This window comes from Alligator mississippiensis, chromosome 1, assembly GCF_030867095.1.
Source record: "Alligator mississippiensis isolate rAllMis1 chromosome 1, rAllMis1, whole genome shotgun sequence".
Lineage (NCBI taxonomy): Eukaryota > Metazoa > Chordata > Crocodylia > Alligatoridae > Alligator > Alligator mississippiensis.
In genome coordinates, this window is record NC_081824.1 from 282,179,399 (window position 1) to 282,200,419 (window position 21,021).

A 21,021-nucleotide genomic window follows, 5' to 3' on the forward strand; every position below is an offset into this window, starting at 1 on the left:
ATGGAAGAACTCCCCTTTGGGCCTCCCAGCAGGAGGTGGAGAATGATCTGGGGCTACCAGACTTTGCTGCCAGAAGCTGCCCCAGTGACCTCCTGGCCCAGCGGGTAGTGTGCTCTCCCACCTGTTCAGAGTGCTCCTGAGCCCCCTTGTGACTGTTCTGGACCTGATTGTGGGGCCTGAATCTATAGGGTGATGATCAGAGGTCCAGGACTCTGTGCATTAACTCCCTATCCTGGTGCTATGACTCTCTCAGCTCTGCAGTGCCACAGGCTGCCTTCTCCAAGCAGCAGATGGCTATCTGGAGCCCCATGAGACACAGAAGACCAATTGTAAGCATCCCCAGCCAGTCCATTTCCCTCCCTACATAGCCAGTCCATTCCCGCTGCTGGTCTCGCAGCCCCTGGTGACAGGAGACTGAAGTATGCAACCTGAGCTCAGAGCCTGTGACCAAAGTTTGTAATGTCTCGTCTTTATTTTACCTGTGCCTCATACACACGTCTTTCATTCTTCTGCCACTGCTTGTGTTTCTGCACCACATTTGACCTTTTTGTTATATATGCTTGTGGTCATTTATTGTACTTCACAAGTTCTATCATTGTGCGTGTGCCTTCAAGCAGCAAGCATTGCAGGTGTTGTATAGTCTGAAGCTCATTTTTCACATCCAGTCATGTATACTTGGGTGTAGCATCAAGAGGTTGGATGCTGGTGAGGAAGCTCATGGGTGACTTCAGATATGTACAAGAACATGGGTGTACAGTAGGTGTCTCACATTTTAAGTTCATCTCAATCATTCTATCCTGCTGGCCATCTTCCATGCACTCGCATGTCTGTGCCATCCACCTGGGCCTCTAACTGGAGCCAGGAGGAGCTTGGGAACCTCATGGCACTCTGGGGTAATACAAAGGTCAAGAGGAAGTTCATGCAAGGAGGGTGCTAAAACATCCACATAAATGAGGCACTGTTGGGTGGGATGCAGGATCATGGGCACACCTGGTCAGCATGACAAAAAAATGCCACATACAGATCAAGGCCCTGTGGGTACAGTGGGTGGCTGTGACTGACAATCATTTTAGGGTGAGTGAGGTAGCCAGCAGGAACAAAAGACCCTAATCCTCACTATTAGGGCCAGGGGTTGGGGCAGCCATAGCTCAGGAATGCAGGGCAGGGGGCATAAACTCAGCTGCCATATGCTGCCTCTGCATGTCCCAAGCTGCTCCTGTGAGCACAGGAACTGACTTCCCAGAGACCACAGTGCAGGCTGAGTTTTAAAGATGGCTGCCAAGTGCTGACACCTGGGTCTGGCTTCAAGTATGGATGCCAAGTGCTGACAGCTTGGCTTGGTGGATGGAGCTATCCCTGGTGGCCACAGGGACTTCCAAGGGCAGGGAGTAATGTCCAGGCCCAGCCAAGAGAGAGCTGCCTGCCAGCCCCTGGGCTAGCAGCCACAAGGAGCCTAGAGCTCCCCCTGGTTGACGCATGTGTCTGGTGCAGGGCCGCAGGGATCAGGAGCAATCTGCTCCTAGGAGCAGCAAATCTGCTCCCACGTCCCTGCATGTGTAGATGTGTGCCCAGGATAGTTTACTCTACAGTATTTTACTCTAGAGTAAACTTCCCCCAGATTATTTGCACATGTAGGCAAGCCCATCGGGTGTGTCTACATCAAATGCTTTACTGTGAAGTAACATGCTTGCTGCTCAGTAAACTATGCGTGTCTACATGTGCACATGCTTACTGCACAATAAATCTCACTAGTCACAAGTACATTTCCTACCTGTAAATGCAAGTAGCAAATTTACTTGTGAATACTAACTGCACAGTAGTGCTTGTGTAGATGCCTGACTGGGAGCAAATCTGCTCCCAATCAGCCAACCACCAGAAGGCAGGACATTCCTCTCTGCCCCTGGGAGCTGTCTGCTGGGGTGGTCTCTGCCATCAGTCTGGGCAGGGACTATGCCCCCCTACTCCAGCAGCAGGGACCTCCAAGCCCTCCCCCCCCCAAACACACACACACACACTCTCTCTCTCTCTCTCTCTGAGATCATAATCAGGGAGTGGGTACGGGGACATCCTTACATCCCAGTGTCAGCTTCATGGTCACAGGGCCAGTGCTGAGAGATTCTTATCTCCTTGAGCTAGCTCCATGGTCACAGGGCTAGTGCTTGGAGATAAAGATCTCCCAGCAAGACAGCTCTGGAAGCTGGCCCTGTGATCATGTAGCTGAGTTGGGAAGAAGCTCCCCAGCCCCCACCATGCATTTGTGGAGTGGGGGCTGGGAACTGTCCCAGTCAGAGGCAGATCCCAGTTCTGTGCCCTGATCTGATGGTTGAGGCATGAGGCTTGGAAAGAGCTTCATGGTTGGGGCAGGTCCCAGCTCTCTGCCTTCTCTGCCAGTGGGGCAGCTAGTAATGAGCCCCTAGCTGCGTGTATGAAAGCACCCCCAGGAGCAGGGGGAAGTGTCCTAGTCCTGCCCAGAAGACAGCTGTCTCCTGGCCCAGTGCTCCCTGCCAGGCCTGGAGCTAGCACCCAGGTAGAGCCTAGAGCTTCCCCTGGTGGTGTCTGGGACCCATTGCAGGGCTCTAAGAAGTGAGAGAAGTTTGTTGCCATTAGCAGCAAATATGTTCTTGCTTCTTTACATGTGTAGATGCTTGCCCAGGAACATTTACTCATGAGTAGTTTAGTTATGAGTAAACTATTTTCAAATCTAATGTACATGTAGACACACCCATGGGGCATATCTACACATATTATTGTGCAGTAGTTACTGTGCATTTAGTTTAGTTCTTGCTTAATGAAGTAGTAACTAAATGCACAGTAACTACAGTTATAGAGCTGTAGCACCGGCGCATGTTTTTTAGCGATGTTTACTGCACAGTAGCTTAATACTGCTGCATAGTAGCATATTAGCACAGTTTTGACCAGCATACTACTGTGCAGTGTTGTTAAGCTATTGTGCATTAAGAGTCTTGTGTACACTTACCCACTGTGTCCCAGTGGGTTTTTTGTTTTTAATGGGGGGATTGATCTATGAAGGAAACACTACGTTAAGGAGAGTAACACCATTGGATATTATTATTCATATAGCCAGGAAAAGCGAAAACTGAAAAATGGTAACTAATAAAACAACAGTGTGGGAGCTTGTTTAAACCCAGAGTTTGTGGATCTATCTGCCTTATGTTTGTATCTGTGCAACTCCTAGCAGTATACCTCAAACTCTGTAACAGACTGTCTAAATCAGCTTTTTATCACATGCACATTCTTCTAAACCATTACTTGAGTGACTAAAGTGATTAGAAATTGACATTAAGACATGAGAATGGAGAAACTCTCTCCTTCTTTATGGGCTATTGAATGCATCCAAGATTTCGAGGATTTTGTCTCTCTGAGCTGGACTCATGGGTTTCTGGTCCTGCATCCTGTACTAAGCATAAACAATGTGAGTGCTTCTAAATCTACATTTTGCATATGTATTTTGTTTTCCCAGACAAGTCAGAAAATAGTGATACTAGTATGTTCAGGTGCACTGATGTAGATTTGGTTCAACTATGTTTTGTACTTCCATTAGGAAACTTGCCCATTGCCAGAAATCAGTGCAGATGAATCAGTTCCTAAGGTAAGTTAACTATTAGCAGAGGCTGAATCCACATTCAGCACTTGCTCATCTGTACCCATGGCAATATGCAATAAGAGAAATTCAGCAAGAAGCAGTTTTCTTTGTAAATGGCTCTATGCTACCTGGAGAGAGGACACAGGCAGAAGACAGAGGTTTCACTTACTGTTGCCGGTGGCAGCCTGGGGGTTTGGCTGGCCCAGCGCTCAGGCAGACTACATGAGTTCTGGCCTAAACAAGACTACCACCCTGGAGTGGGGAGTGAGAGAGATATTGCAGCACTCCATGCAATGTCAGTAAACTGCAACCTACCTTGAGTCACAATAGGATCTGGTATAGATGCTCCTTATAGAGCTGTAACCTCCAGCATTGAAATCTGATACCACATCCATCCTGGATTATTTTAGATTGGGATCCACCATTTTTACAGTGCTCTATGTGCCCTGCCCATCTGCCCAGTTATGACTGTAGAGATCTTTCTATGTACCTGCCATGCAATATGTGCAACTTTTGTACCTGGCCAGGCTATAAGGAGGGGCTAGCCTACTGTGGGAAGGCTAAAGGAACACTAGATTCCTCCCAGTGTCCAGGACAATAAGACTTTTTTTGTTTTGTTTTGTTTACTTGTGTTTTTGTTAAAATACTATATATTACAGGGGTGTTCTGAGAGACACCCCAGAGAGCAAAGGCCCACATATTTAAATGACTATATATAACTGAACCACTCCTTTTTTTCTGGTCAGTACTTAGGTCAGTTCTTAGATATGTCAGCCACAATGTGGGAGACCTGGATTAAATCTGTCCCTCAACTGGAGGGCAGTCAAATCTGTACCGTCTACTTCCCAAGAGATATGGCCTAGTAATTAGGACACTAAACTATTTAACATTATACATTTAATTCAATACCTGTTTAAAAGTCCTTGCAGTGCAAATGGAACCTACATCTCCCTCCTAATTCTAACTACTAAGCTAGAAAGTCATGCTTATATGCTCTCTGATGCAATGAAATTTTATTTTTTTGTACGATCGGGAAGGTTTGTGGAACTGGAGGCATTATAAATATTTGCATCCCAGAATAACATGTTGCACTGGTGTTGGGATTGTCTTGTAGGAAATACATGTTTGAGTGCCCTTAGGCACAAGAAGGTTCCTACATCCTATGAGAGTGCTTTAACCACTGAACTGTTGGAGATGGGATGGCAGGGAGAAAGGAAAAAAAAAACAAAACAAAAAACCTGACCCCTGCTTTTTTATTTAAAAAAAAAAAAAATTAGTGCCCACTTTCAGCTGATGGTTTTGCACTGGAAAGCTCAAGTGTAGACAAACATCTGCCCCCTAGACCTGAATGAGTCAGTCAAGACTGAAACTGGAAGCTCTATTAGGCCACAGTGTTTAAGGTCATTGACTTCCATAGCTAATGGGTTTTCATCCTGAATAAACAGGAATTATTTACAGTTAGGTTTACTGAAGGTGACCTCTAGCACAAGTCTATAGTGAAGTTGACATGTTTCTACAACTGTTGTAAAATGCTTTAACCACTACCACACCATTTTGCAAGACCAAACAATAGGCCTATGTCCAAAGATGGAGGGGATCTAAGAAACCAGCTTTTCTCAGTCTTTCCTGTAGCATAAGTAGCTCTAAATTCAGCAAAGCTGAATTTGTGTATTCTATTTTGAGGCACATACATTTTGTATATCTAAATCAAGGCTAGGTATTCTGTTATAAGTTACTGATGTCCAAAAGTTAGGCATTGTGATTCCTAATTCCCTATGAAGATCTAATAAAGGTATTTTTATATTCACTATCAACTAACCCAGGAAATGGGAGATGTGGGTTTTGGCCGTGCTTAAACATGGAACTGAACCCACACGTCCAATTTCCCTAGAAACTGGCTTGCACATCAGGCTGTAGATACTCTCTACATTTCATTAGGCTAAGTGTCATGGGACAGAAGAAAATAAACGCAGTAACACAAATGAATAAGAAATTCCTTAGGGAAGGAGGGAGGCTTGGATTCTATCCTCTGGGACTCTGAATTTCGAATTAAATAGTTATTGCATAACCTTCATAGTATTGGCCAATTGGCTGTCAAAGTCTTAGCAAAAAGTATGGAGACAAACTAGGCCAATGAGACTAAACTTCTTTCTCCTCTACAGATGTATTCCTGAAGGACTATGAGGAAGCTTGTGCTAACTTTAGCCAGTCTGTACAATTTACATTAATAAATAGAGGACTTCATTATTCAGGACTGCAGATCTGGCACCTTTCCCAAGTATTAAATTCATATTACAAACCCCATTTTGCTGTAGTTGTACAGTTATCATAAAATATTGATTGCTACTCAGTCTTTTACACCCCATTAACAAGAGCTGTATGCTAAATATGAAACTCAATCATAATTGATGATGGCATTGTCTTGTGTCAATGTTGTTCTGAGTGAGCCCTGATTAAAACCATTGTTTATTAAAATACATTTTAGAACTTCATAATATTATTTATAGTGTTACTTAAATATATTTATTTTTAGATAACAAAAAAAATGTCTTATGTGTGTATAAAATTGCTGTGGGTGTTTAAAAAAAAAAGACTTATTTGTATCTTTTTGATAGTCTACAAAATATTGTAATTTGAGACCTGGATAAACTGAAGGGATTCCAAATACACCATGATTATCCAGAGAATAAAAAGTATTTTTAGTATAAATATTTATCTTTTTCTGAGTTAAGTTTTAAAATAACTATTAAAAACAGGCAAAATACCAGAAAATAATTATATGGCATTGCGTGTGTTTTTTTTGTGTGCATGTGTCTTTTCTCTCACTGGAAAAAAATGCAAGCTAGTGAAACATATACTACCAAACATAACATTGGCCACAAGCTTATGTTCCCCAAACTCCAGAATTTGTCTCAAAGACACTAAAATATAAACTATTTCAATGATCACCTTTGTATATAAGCATGTTTTAAACCTCATGTGAAGTCTCCATTTGCAATTGTATATTAATTACAGGAGAAAAATCTCTCTTAGATTGTTCCCATGGTCTAATTCTTAACACATGCTGGACTCACATTTAATGTTAATGTACATGAGACCTATAGTTATTTAACCTTTCTGAAAATGAACTACTTTGTGTCTTTAGTGAGAAGTGTGTGTGTGTGTGTGTGTGTGTGTGTGTGTGTGTGTGTGTGTATGGGGAGACACACTTCCATGGGCATCATTAATTTTGGAAGCCAAGGGTTTTATTAAAAAAATTAATTGAGGACCTAATGTTATAAATGACTTATCTAGTTCTTGATCATATGCCACTTTGACAGTCATTTTTCCCCCTCCCTTTATTTTTACATAGGAGAAATTTTATTTTATAGAAATTATGACCATTTGGGATGCAAGCTATAGATGAATATGAATATATTTTATACCAGGCAGGATGGTCCCTTATGCCTCTCTGAAGCAGTTAGTCCATAAAGTTTATTCCTTTCTGTTTAGTACTCCTGCTCTCTGAAAGTCCATTAATAGTATCTCATTAAGTAGGATGTAGCTTCCAAATACTCATGCTTGTCTGAATGAGTTAGCTCAAGCAACTGACAACCTTTATTAAACCACAGGCAGCAACAAGAAGCCACAGGCTAGGTAGTTCCTGAGATTTGTCAGTGTTGCAGGGTTTCCCCTCACCTGTGCTGGGACCAGGGTGGGAACTGTGACAAATTCACTTCTCTCAGTCTCCCACTCCTGATCTGGGGCACAGGCAAAGCTTCTGGCCGGTGAGGTGATACACTTAGGCTGGGCGTGTCCTTGCTGCTGTCGCTTCTGTGCTGCAGAGAAGATATTTGGGGAAAAGTGGGAAGGAGGAAGCTCCAGTAATATGGACACAGGTTCCAAATGCTTTCCCTCAATGCATGTTCCCTCCAGTAGGAAGTTATGTCCACACCAGAGCTCAGGGGAGGCTTGGGAATGGGGAGAAGAAGCAGTGGTGGAAAGGATGCGGTTGGAAGTTGCCCAGCAACTGACACAGCTCCTTTCTACTTAGCTTGAGGTACAGAGAAAGGCAAAGCCGTGTGGCTTTGCAAGCTGGATCCGGTGGCTCTGTGGGCTGGACTTAGCTTGCTGGCTGTATGTTGCCAACCTCTACTCTATAAGGTGCCCCCTGCCCACTCTAATTTCAGACTAATTTAGCTAACTACGTCTCTCCATATTTTCATGCTGAAATACATTCTGAATCATTCACATTTCCATAGAAAATATTTATCACACAATATTCAAATGGCTTCAAGTTCTTCTTTTAAAATGAAATCATTATTTACTTATAACTGATGTCAAGCTAGTTAAAGGACTGAGCACAAGTATAACCTTCCCTGAAACCAATATTTTTTGTTGAATGTCGAGGTAAGGAACTTAGCAAGCCTTATTTTTCTATTTGTTTTCTCCTCCTCCCCTACCCCTTTTTTATTTAAAAAAGATATTAGGAAATTTACTGCAAATTGCAATTTAACACGATTGGTATTGCAAGTGATATGACTAAAAGTGAAGGGATTCTAAAGGAAAGTTTTCTCTGATAACATAAATAAAAAAATGCAACAGAAATATCTTCCTTTCTATATTTGTCACTAGATATTTATTTTTTAGAGAAGCAAATATTTTTTGCAGTGTTCTTAGCCTTTAGCAGCAATATTGCTCATTTTCCCCCTCACCTTTACCATATATCCCTTCCTTCTTTACCCCCAATACTCTTTGCAGGAAAGGATCCTGGACTAATTCTAAATGTGCACTTCCTGGAAAGTTGTGTACATGTGAAAATGATGCTTAATTATAATGCGTGAGACAAAACAGTTATTCTTTGCATGTGTGCAATATACTATTTCCAATTGATTTTTCTGCAGTGTATGCCCATTATCTAAAGCAATCAAAATAAGTAGAATTATTTGTTTCTACTGTAAACTAATCATTTTGATTAATTTTATTCTGTAAGTGCTGTTTTCACATAACAATTATTTTCCACTCTGTTCAATAAGAATGAAATATAAAAAAGGAATTGATGGAGCAACATTTTTTATTATCCTGCACATTACAATATTTACAGCACCTTAGGGTTTTTATTGTACCTCCCATCTAATACATGTGTGGCAATCTTTTTTATCATAGCTTTCTTTCTACTGCAGCTGTTTTGGGTGTTACCAACCATATTATTCAATCAATTCAATCAAACTGTGTGTTCAGAATGTAAGTGCATTTCTTCATTAACTACAAGACCTATTGCTAGTTTAAATAAAATATTGAGCAATTCAATCTTCTCCTTTCAACATCATCTTTCTGCCCTATTCTGTCTCTGTGCATCTCCTGCTGCTGAACAAAAGAAAGCCTTTCAACGCTAATTTTTCACCTCTTTTTAGACAACTGTAATAACTTGCTGTATCCCCATTGGTGGTAGAATGTATCATGTTCTTACTGATACCTGAATAAAGACATACAAAATAATAGAAATGATACTGGAAGGAAGTTTTCTGGTATTTTTAGCTTTTAATTTGAAAAGCATTTTCTCATTTTTAGAATTGTTTTGACTTACTGGTCTTACATATTCTGGTGTTTCATATCAAGCTTTTGAAATTATTCCAGGATAGGGGACAGTGCAGGGATTAAGCTTGCAATCCCCGCTTCTATGCTGCTCCTTGCACCTTCCTAAGACTAAAGCAATCTCAGTCTGGGGAAAGAATGGGGAGCAACAGCTGCTCCACTCATCCTGTTACCAGGGGAGACTTAGAGCAGTGGGACAAAGCCCCCACTGCTTCTCACTCTGGAACCCACCATGTGTGAGGAGCTGGCAAGGAGCATCTGGTGGCTACCCTTCCCATTCTCTCCTAGTCTATGGGAGGGGAAGGAGTAGCTGTCCCTTATGCCTCCCCAGACCAGGGCAACCCTGGTGTCTGCTAACAAGGTACAGGAGCCTTTACTCACAGCCCAGTTCAACATGGTTCCAGGGAGACGTGATACCATGGAAAGTGTACAAGCATTCATTCTCCCCAGGAGAAAGTATCCCAGGAGAAAGTTCTACTTAGAGTTGGGTTATGTTTCTTCTGGAACTTCCATTTCTGGTCTGGAAAGAACAGTGTAAACATTTGTACACTAGTGGTTTCTACCACAAGCAGCAGTTCTCCCAGTAGAAATGTGGTACTTGTATATGGCCAGTGTAAAAATAAAAAACCTTGGTAGAGTTGAGGTATTTCACATCCACTGCTGTTCCTCCATTCACAAAGCTTAGCACCTTGTCATAAAAGAAAGTTAGCCCTGCAAACATGACTTGCTCTTGATGAATCCATGTTGGCTGCTCCTTTCAGTGCTTAGCAATAGACTCTTTGACCTGCTCTATGATTTTTTTTTCAGGTACCAAGGTCTCCTTCTGCACTTCCAGTCCTTTCTTCACATTGGGTTTGCCAAATGCCTGTGTACTGTTAAAGGCGCTCCTGACTTCTTTTCTTCTCAGACTTGCCTCCCTCAGAATCCTGGCCACCGATTCAAACTTTGTAAAAGACTGCTTTAGTGAAGTCTAGTGTCTTTATTCTGCTTCTCTGCTTCCTTCCTTTCCTTAAGAACTTGAACTATATCATTCTGTAGTGTCAACAAAGGAATGGAATTTACTGAACTAGGTATCGTACACACATAATGAAAAGATGGCCTCTTCCCTTAAGAGTTCAAGTCAATGTGCAATGCGATAGGATCAGGATAAAGAAAAACTCATACGAACACCTTCAAATAGTTTAATATTACACATTAGTCAAATCATGGATAGGCAATTTTAAAATACTTTCATACTAGCCAATGAATTACACTCAGATTTTTCTGCCTGTGACTTTTATTTTTATTTTACCACAGGGACAATTAGTAAAATGTAAATAGCTTCAAAATATGTGGGTAAACATGAAAAATTAATATTCTCTTTAAAGCAGTAAAGATGTATTCATCATTCTTTAGTTGATGAAAATGTTATACAAAATGACCTTCCCTTTAAATAAAGCAATTTAATGTACTGGACTAGCTTTCTATTTTCAAGTTGGTACTGTACATAACTTAAGATAATATGTCTGCGTGGTTAATATCTATAACAAAGTCTCTGTGGTATAAACATCAGTGACTTACTGGCAATATAAAATAATTGAAATAATCAACAGATAGAATTAAAAGAGACGGCTTAAATGATAGAATTACATGCCAGCAGTTTCTCAAAGTGAATTAACAGAGCATAATGGCACATCCTGTTCTAAAGTTCAACAGCCTGAAATGTTATTGAATTATGCATGCATTAACAGGGTTCTGTATGCCAAAAAACAAATTTGTTAAAAAGTAAAAACCACCACAAAGGAAGAGCAAGTTAGAAAGCTATTAGAAGTAGAGATGGCTTGAACTGTTAATTCAGATTTGAAATCCACCATATCTGTGCTAAATTCTGAAATGATTCATATATTATTATGGTTCCAAACTCCCTGTATATTTTCATGTGCTTATCACTACCGGAGCTATGTGATTATTATGGGGCACAGACAGAAGTGTAGCTCCTGGGTCTAACTCGTGTTGATTTATAGAAAACGCCATGAGTTAGATCAGTCCTCCTGACCCAACAGATGTTAGCTGTTGAATTGGGAAGGTGAAGGATTGGCTCCAATTTGGAGCCTATCTAGGAAGAGAGGCTGCTTCTGTGCAGCATCTCCCCCTCTGTACCCCCTCTGCAGTGCTGCTGCTGTCTCTGGATGGGAAGGAGAGAAGGCAGGGCAGGGTTGTCCATTCTGGGATTTTCTGAGTCCCACCCATCTCCCCCCCCCCCCCCCCAACTCCAGTAGGGTTAAGAAAATCCCAGAATGAACCTCCCTTCTCACCCTTTCATCCAGAGACAGCAGCTGTTGCCAGGCTGTACTGTAGCTGGAGCAGACAGAAATTAATGAAGGTGTTCTGCTTTGGACCATCTTCATTTGAACCCTCATACAATGAGGGTGAATTTGTTGCGTGATTGGCACACTCTGCAACTATTCTCTTCTCTTTGGGCGTAGCTGTAGAGTGCTTTCAAGGGGACAATCATGTGGTAAAAGTCAGTTCTACCTGCACCCATGCTTTTGGTGAGGCACTTTTTTTCACCCCACTCACATTGGAGCCCAGGGCAGTTGTCTAGTTCATCCCATCTTTGTTATGCAACTGGGTTTAAACATTGGAGCAAATCTAAAATTTAACTTTAAGTATAGTGCTGTAAAGACCCTTTTGCTTTACTTATATTTGTTGGTATGATAGGCCAGTTCCTAAGATATAAATCATTCATATTGATGGAGAAGTTGTTCTAGGACCTTGATAAGGATAAGCTCATTATTAACTGTCCTTTTGTATGTGTACTATTTATTTCCTCCCATTCAATGAATTGATTAGTGTAGGTTAGGTTGATTGCAAAATGTATGTGTTCTAGGATCAAAATTCATGAAGGCATGCAGTGATCAAAATTATATTTCTTGCTATAAATTAAGACTAACTGTACAGTTGAAGGTGGAAAGGGAGAATTCAGAAATTGCTAAACAGTTTGATTTTTTTTTTTTCCCACAGCTTTGAGTCTGTTTGTGATTTTGAGGTTCATGATTTTTGAACATCGGAGTTGAAAGCACTAATTTTCTGAGGTCATACATACTGTGGTTTGACTCTGTCCTCTTGTATTTTTTTATCCCTCCGATTTCTGTGTTTCCATACGTTTGAGCATAGTTGACTAAGTATGAAAGAGATGTCAGAGTTTCAGAAAGGGTCCAGAATCCAGGAAGCCAAACTTCTGAAAACTCATAAAGAAGCATAAAGTGATCTTATCTCCAAATAAATGCTTCACTTACTGTGTCCAATGTCAGCAGTGCTTGGAAGATCATGGTTTGTTAATACTGCCTTATATTGATTCATATAAACAAAACAAACCACAGAATTGGGGAGGGGGGAGTAGGAGAGAAGGGGAAAGAAGGGGAATAAATAAAAAAATAAATGAAAGAACATTCATTTAATCTTCTTTTTTTTACTCTTCCTTATGCATAATTATCTTTGGAAAAAATAGATATATAAATATAGAATAGGTTTAGATGTTTGCTGTTGAAATGGATGGAATAAGGTAAAACAGTAAATAGTACAGGATTATTTATTGCACATTAAAATGCTAATTAGAATCAATTTGTGTTAATGATGATGCCAGAAGGGTACTAGTCTGAATTAAACTAATTAAATCTATCCTAAAGGAAAGAAAAAGAACCCCAAAACTCAAGGCTTTCTAAAGCTAAATATACATAATTAAAATGAAAACTAATGTTAGGACGTAAATACAATATGATGCATAACTGTAAAGGGGGAATTTATCTGTGAAGACTGATTAAAAATTAGGTATTAGATTTGTATTTCTGCAAGGTATTTCAAACATTATTTGCTGCTTAGAGCAGATGAATTAACAAAGTTTGGTAACTTCACATAAAGATTTTAGTAAACATATCAAAGACAGTAAATAAATGTGGTATACATTGCAAAATTTGTAGGAATAAGAAATGGACCTTTCCTGACATGCATCTTTTGGATCATCAAGGATTGTCTCGGAGGTTTTGTCCATATTGAACTCACTTTAGCAAAACTCTATTGACTGCAATGAGAATTTTACCTAAATAGAAGCCATCAGGGTAAGTGTTTAGTGTAAAATGTACACCAAATCCTGCAAGTTTCACCTTTTTTTGCACTTTCTCTTTAAGTGTTAGAATACTGAATATACCCATGCAGGCCAAGTTTACTGCTTTAAAAAAGTCCATAGTATTTGATTATTAAATGAATGGTAACTGCATCTGGATGTGAAATGTATAGCTATTATTATAATTTTATTTTACTATTTTGTACTGACTTCTCATTTCCAGATTGGCCACTCTTTGCCCCTTTGCCACCCAAGTAATGTATTGGGAGGAAACATCAGACACACTGAAGGAGAATTAATTGAGAAAAAGAAGGGCAGATGCTAATCTTATTTTATATATAAATGATTACTTTTTCTGCCCAGTAAGATAACTAGGCTCATTTCCAAATGAAAGAAAATAGTAGTGTTAAAAGGAAAACCTACCAATAACTTAAGGATTTTTGTATGTTGCCAAAGTAAATGAACATGAAGGCCAAAGCCAAGCTATAAAGTGGGGAGGGCTGACTTTGAACACGACTTTGCTGGTTGGTGCTCCAAGCAGAAGAGACTGCTGAGCCTGCATTAACGTCATTTGAGCTCTACTAAGAAAGGTATCTATGTATGCATGTTGCTGCTTGGCAGGACAGAACAGAAGAGGTCCAGGTCCAGATGCTATATCAATATACTTTTGAAATATCAAGTCAAATTCAGACACTGTAATCAGTTGTTCGCTAACTGTTCTCCCCCAAACATTATGAGAGGTAGACTAGCGAGTGGAAGAAGGCACAAGTCAGCCTTGGCTGAATCCTCCACTTTGAAGTAGAGCCACAGAAGGGTTAATAAGCAAGAAGAGAGAATGATTTGTAATATGAGGCCCTTGGTCTTTAGAAATTAATCTTTTAGTTATGAATTTCACAAACACTCATTTGGAAACTGGAGAATCATATGGACCTTTGAAGGACCTCAGTTCAAGAACTGAAAATAAATCTGTTTATAATTAGGCAAAAGTTATACTTTCAAATATTTTTTGCACAATCATAACTATTGCAAAGACATTTCCAGAACTAATAATTATGCCTGAAAATTCAAATTACGTTTTCCAGAAATGTTCTGTACATTTTGCTTTTGCATTTTGCTATTTCAACAAATACATAGCAACTAACCTCTTTTGTGACAATCTAAATAGAGAATAGAAAAAAGAAGTGCAGAACACAGACACATTGACTTTTAAAATCAAATATACGGATTATATATTTTTTCCCTAAGATTTTTCCTGAGTACGTTAAATTGTTTTCACAAAGTCCCCTGCTGTTATTCATCTGATACCTGTTTGTAACAACTTCAAAGTCTTGGGGATGTTTGAACTGCTAATATAAAACATATTTGTGTCACTGTCTTCTCAGACAGTGTTATGTTTTAACATAATATATCTGAATGAAGCATCTTTCTTTTTTTTTCTTACTGTTGAGGATTTATAAATGTGCCACTAGGGCTTTTTTGTTTGTTTTTTGTTTTTAATGTCAAACATTTCTGTGGTGAGAAAGGGATTGTATCTTCTAACATTAGTTTATTCACAAAACACTCCCAAATTTCCTTCAAAATTAATCTCAACGTTACTGTCATGCCCTCTTCTAAACTCATTCTAAGGAGCTTAAAAGAGAAGCGCCTGCTGCTTTCTTCTGGGCTGAAAAGGAAGGACTATAGATTGGACAAGTCTACGATCCATATAATTAGTAGGGGTACTTACCTATAGATTTTACTAAGATGGCAGGCAAAGAAGGGCCTATTTGCAGGGTGCCTAAGCCAGGATGGAAAAGAAACGACTTTCAGGTAGGTTAGGAGCCTAGGGGGTTGCTGGGGAGAACTGCAAGAAGAACTGAGGTTACTGAAGAAGGGAAGCAGCAAATAAGTTTGGAAGTAAACAGAGATTTAGGGCTGGGGACATGCATGCTATTCCATGATATTTGTGCAAGGATAAAGAACATAGATCTTTTGAGGGATTTTTTAAAAATAAATTATTTTCTGCTATTCCTGGTTTGTGAGTCTAACTGTATAAAGCTGGATTTCTTCAGTGAGTGATGATGAGAGAAACTCTCTCTGGAACCTCTATTATGTACTTCCTATTGCAAGAGTCATTGTGGAGGAGTGGGGTGTCACTTAGTATGACCCAAGAAAGATATGATATCCTTACTCCCTATCGCCATCTGTTCCTCACCTTCCCCAAAGCCACTAGATAGATCTATAAGATACTACTAAACATTGACAGGGAGATCAGAAACTGCATGTCCCCATAAAGTATCCAAGTTCAATGTAATTAGCTTCAGCCCAATTTTTCGATATATGAATCTTTTTTTCCTACTCTATTGTTTAACATACCTCCTAACTTTAATTTAGCTCTTTGAATTTCCTGTATTTATTGTTTACTTTGGTTTTGCAGATAATTTTATAAAGATATTGGAGGGGAGGGAGGGGGTCATTATGGATTCCTGCAAGACAACACTGGATAACGTTACCTCATCTAGCTAAAACAATCATTTATAATTGCTCCCCATCTAGTTAGATGGCCAGCTTTTGATCCATCTAATTGTATTTCTTTTTAAGTCAATTTGATTTAATCTCCCCTTAGGATACCCTGTGGCATAATATCACATATCTTTCTGAAATCGTAATATATCACCTGCATGCTTATCTAATAGCTCTTTAGTTATAATAATAACAACAACAACGAAAAAGAATCTAGCTGGCTTGGCAAGGTTTGTTCTTTATAAACTTGTTTTAACCCCCATGATGCTTTTATCCAAGTTATTTCAGTGTTGAGCATAAATTTGATACCTGTATCAGGCAGGTATCATATTTACGCCTGATCAGTTACTACGCAGTAATGCATGTGTAGAAGGGTTACTGCACAGTAACCCAGGGGGCCTACCTGCTGCATCTATTCAGCTACTAGGGGACAGCATGATCCTAGCCCCAGGGTTCCTTGCTAGCCACCTCAGTTTGGGAGTAAAGTTAACCCCAAGTGATGGCAGCTGGCTCTGGTTTCAGTTTGGGAATAAAGTTTAGTCCCAGGGCAGCCACGTGGCCAGAGGGGCACATGGCAAAACTACATGCCACAGGGGACATGGCAGGCTGCTCTGACCTGAGACTAAATTTAGTCCCAGGTTGCCTGCAGGTGCAGATGCCAGCCTGTTTATTCCTACTTACTTCACAGTAATTTACTGGGCAGTAAATTTAAACTAGCATAAATGCAAGGGCATGCCCAGGTAGTGCAGTAGGGATGAGGGAGCAAATAGAACAGTGTGGTGTAGAGCCCATACAGTTTGGTGTGAAGAGGATACCCATGCCATAATGGCATGCTGTCCACACAGCATGCTGCTAGGAAGCATGTGGCTTGTATGGTGTAGGGAGGGGAGGGCTGCAGACCCTAGCCACTCAGAAGCTGAACAATCCTGCAGTATAGCATGTGTTAAATGCATAGGAAATATTTCCATTTAGATGAGACCAGTAATTCATCTCTTCCAGTGTGCTTGGGGCCAGTATTAGTAGTTTTGGAGTTGATCATTAAATCCTCATAAGGGATAATAGGTAAAGTTTTAAAGGACACATGCACATACATGTCATCACTCCATGTTATGCATTGTTGTCTATGTCTTGTTTTTAATAGACAGTACAATCACCTGGTTACAAAAGAGAGAGAAAAAAATCAGGAAATAACAAGCTACTAATATATATGACCTGACAAAGATTATAACTTTTTTACTTTCTGCTATTAACTCTCCCTCCTTTAAGACTGTTTTGAGACATTTCAGGATTTAAAGTTAATTAATCCAAGCCATAGATTCTTCAGGGCAAACAATGTTGGATGCAGCCTTTGAGTTTTAAATGACCTTTGGTCTATTCAGGCTTGAAAATCCCTGCAGATCCTAAATAGGTAAACTAGTTTTCTCCTGCAACAGGTAAGGGCCTATTTATTTCCCTTTACAAATGGCAGAAGCTCCCAGTCCTGTTCTTTAGAAGGATCACATCCATTAAAAATACTATTTTGTTCATATTTTTGAGCCAATGCTCAAAATATATCAAATGTTATATTGCCATAATTGTAGTTTTCAGATTTATAAAGATATGGGTAGGAAGTATGGAATTTTTTAGAGTGTAACCTGGGATATAGTACTAGATTTTTTTGTTTGCTCGTTTTTAAGTGGGCAATAAGTCATATAGTTCCTGATAAGAACTGTAGAACTTTTGAAAATGTGGTCAATAATCATTGTAATCTCAGAGAAATATATATTTTAAATGGGCTTTTAATGTTTGAGGCGTGTACATTTTCTAACAAAAAAGCTTTGTTCCTCACAAGTAACCAACAATATTTTAAAGTATAGGACTTGCTTTTTAAGAGGTAAATCATCTGATTTTTTTTTTTTTTTAATGGATTTAGCTAAATAATGTTGTGGAACTATGCTTCTGTGTATGATATTATTATTTCAGGCAACAAACACTTCTGAGATATCTATATTTACTTTCTTCAAATGAAAATACTTGTAAAATGGATAGTATGCTTGCATATTATCAACACTAGTTCATAATCCATTTTCTTATCAACTTAAGTGTGATATAAATGTGAAATCTTATTTACTGTGAAACAGAGGTGGTCTCCTTGCTATTTATTCAGGTACATGATGTCCTCTATAGGGTATTAGTAACATTAATGCATCAATTTTTCAGCTTTTTAGCTAGAACGCAGAGAGAACCTATTTCATTGCATGAAATGCTGATTATAGCAACTTTAAAAACTTCACCATCAGCATAACAGTTGCTCAGTATGCTTAAAGCAGCAAAAGCTTTTCCATATAAACCATCTAATACTGTGTATTGCAGGCTAAAGACAGAGCTAAAAAGCGTATTATTTCCATACCTGTGCTATATAAAGCATCTACTAAAAAAGTGTGAATGTGACAGTTTAGTATTGTATTACATTTAATTTTACATGTAGAATAATATTGGGTCAAACACTCAAATGAAGGGTGTTTCTTCTTCTTCTTCTCCTCGTTCTCCTTTATTCACCAGCTATAGTAAGCAAACAAAAAACCACACACCTTTATGTAGATATAAACCTGGATTTCCCCCATTATCTCCCCCCCACCAAAGAAAAAAAGTGGGGGTTGAATTCTAGAGATGTGCTGAGATATCAGCTGAATATTGGTTCAGCACCGATTAAAGGAAAATTAACATTATCGGCTGTGGGGGTTTTTTGGACAGTGTAGCCAATCATGTTCACTGATAAATATAATATGCCTTCTAGCCAGGGCCCTAAGACTGTGTGCATGCAAGCATGCATATGGCAGGAAAGTAGCCAGGCAGTGTGGAGAATAGCCCCCTGCAGGTAAGTCTGTGGATGGGAAAGGAGTGTGGGAAGGGAAGAGGCATGGGGGGGGGCATCAGATCGAGGCCCCCATGATGAGGGAGGGAGAAGGGCAGGAGCTAGGGCATGGGCTGGGACTGGGAGCAGTGCCCAGCCAAGGTAGTGAATGGGACCTGGACTGGGGCAGGGAGTGGGATGGAGCTGGTGATGTCTAGGGAGTGTGGGGGCAATGGGGAGGGAGTACAGCTCCCTTTTGCTGCTCACACCCCCCAGGGAGGCATGTGGGGGCATGTGCCTTTGCCCTGGGAGCCCTCTGCCAGCCATGTATCCCCTGCCCACCCAGCAGCAGTAGGGGTGGTGAGTTGTATCCCCTGCTGCTGGGTAGGCAGGGCCATGCAGCTGGTGTAAAGGCAGCAGGGTGGAAAGCCCTGAGCCCAAAGTGAGTGGCCTGCATCTGCCCTCACCCTATTCACCTTGGCACTGGTTAAAAGCATCCCCACGCTTAAAAGTAGTGTTGGGGGTGCTTGAACTAAAGCTCATTCAATGAGCTTTAGTTCAAGCATCCCAACCCCAATTTTTAAATGGCAAGATGCTGATCCCCTGGACAATCCACCTGCAGCTTCATCCCACTCTCTGCCCTGGCTCCGAGTCCCATTCGACACTCTGGCTGGGCAGTGCCCCCAGCCCCTGCCCCACTTCCTCCCTTACCATGGGGGCTTCAATCTGCCTTCTCTTCTCCATACTCCTTCCTCTCCACAGACTTAGCTGCAGGGAGCTGCTCTGCATGCTGCCCAGCTGCATTCCTGTAAATCAGTTATCTGATCGGTATTGGCTGATATGACTGGTTAATAATTGGCTATTGGTATCTAGACCTCTGGGGGGGGGGCTGGCAAGGATCCCCGCCCCTAGTCCTTACCAGCTATGAGTTGGCTGTAGTTCCCTGCTGCATCCACCAGGGACTGCCCAAATCATCAAAGCTCCCCGAATATTTTCTGAAGATTCAGAGAGCTTTGAATTGATTTGGACCTTTTAATTGGTCCGCTGATTCGATTTGGAGATTTGGCCACTGAATCTGGCCAAATCTCCTCCAAATTGAATCACTACCTTAAGCTTTGCACAGGCCTATTGCAAAGACTACCATTTACTGGAGAGAATCAATGATTCTCATCAATCAGCTTGTAGGGTCAGAACTAGTTAAAACAAGATGAGAGCCCCGCTGACTTTCATTACATTACTTGATGCTTACAGTGGAAAATAGTCTCTGATTTATGAGGTTTGTATGTATTTTTTTTTCTATTTCTTTTCAGAAACAAAAACCAAAACCAGCCAACCCTGCACATTTTGATTGAGAGCTGAAAGTCGACCTTGGTTCTTTATTTTTCATGCCTTGCTACTTGTAAAATTCAGGATACCAAATTCCAGGGTAGGGAAACTTGTCAGTGTCCTTGGCTTTAATAGGTTTATAGAGTTGTAACTGATAGGAAATCTCCTGGGCAGGAACAGGTGCATCCTGCAAATCAATACCTGGCAGGTGGTGTTGCTAGTAGGAATTTGGCTTATTCAACAATGGGATGTTGTTCCAAGAAGAAGGACTGCTGGGAAGAGATGGGATCTACCTGACAAAGAGAGGGAAGAGCATCTTCACAGACAGGCTCACTAACTTAGTGAGGGGGGCTTTAAACTAGGTTTGCCAGGGGATGGAGACAAAAGCCCTGAGGTAAGTGGGGAAGTGGGAGACCTGGAGGAAGGGCAAGTAGGAGGGGGCAACAGGGGAAGTGTTCTCATTCTTCCTAAGAAATCAGAGCAATTGACTGGTTGCCTCAGGTGCCTGTACATGAATGTACGGAGCCTGGGAAAAAGGCAGGAAGAATTGGAAGTCCTTGCACAGTCATGGAACTATGATGTGATTGGAATAACAGAGACTCAGTGGGATAGCTCACATGACTGGAACAGCCATGGATGGATGCAAACTGCTCAGGAAGGACAGGCAAGGATGAAGAGGAGGAGTTGCGCTTTATGTAAAATAGCAATATGATTGCTCAGATCTCCAGTATGAAACTGGAGATAGGTCTGTTAAAAGTCTCTGGGTTAAGTGTAGAGGGGAGAGCAACAAAGGTCATGTTGTACTGGGGGTCTGCTATAGACCACCAGACCAGGAGAAAGTGGTGGCTGAGGCTTTTATCAAACAGCTAGCAGAAGTTTCCCAATCACTAGTCCTCATTTTCACAGGGGACTTCAATCATCCTGACATTCGCTGGAAGGACAATACAGCAATATGCAGGCAATCCAGGAAGTTTATGGAGAGTGTTGGGGACAACTTATTGGTGGAAGTGCTGGAGTGGCCAACTGTGGAGCATATTCTTCTTGACCTCCTGCTCACAAACGGAAGAATTCATGGGAAAT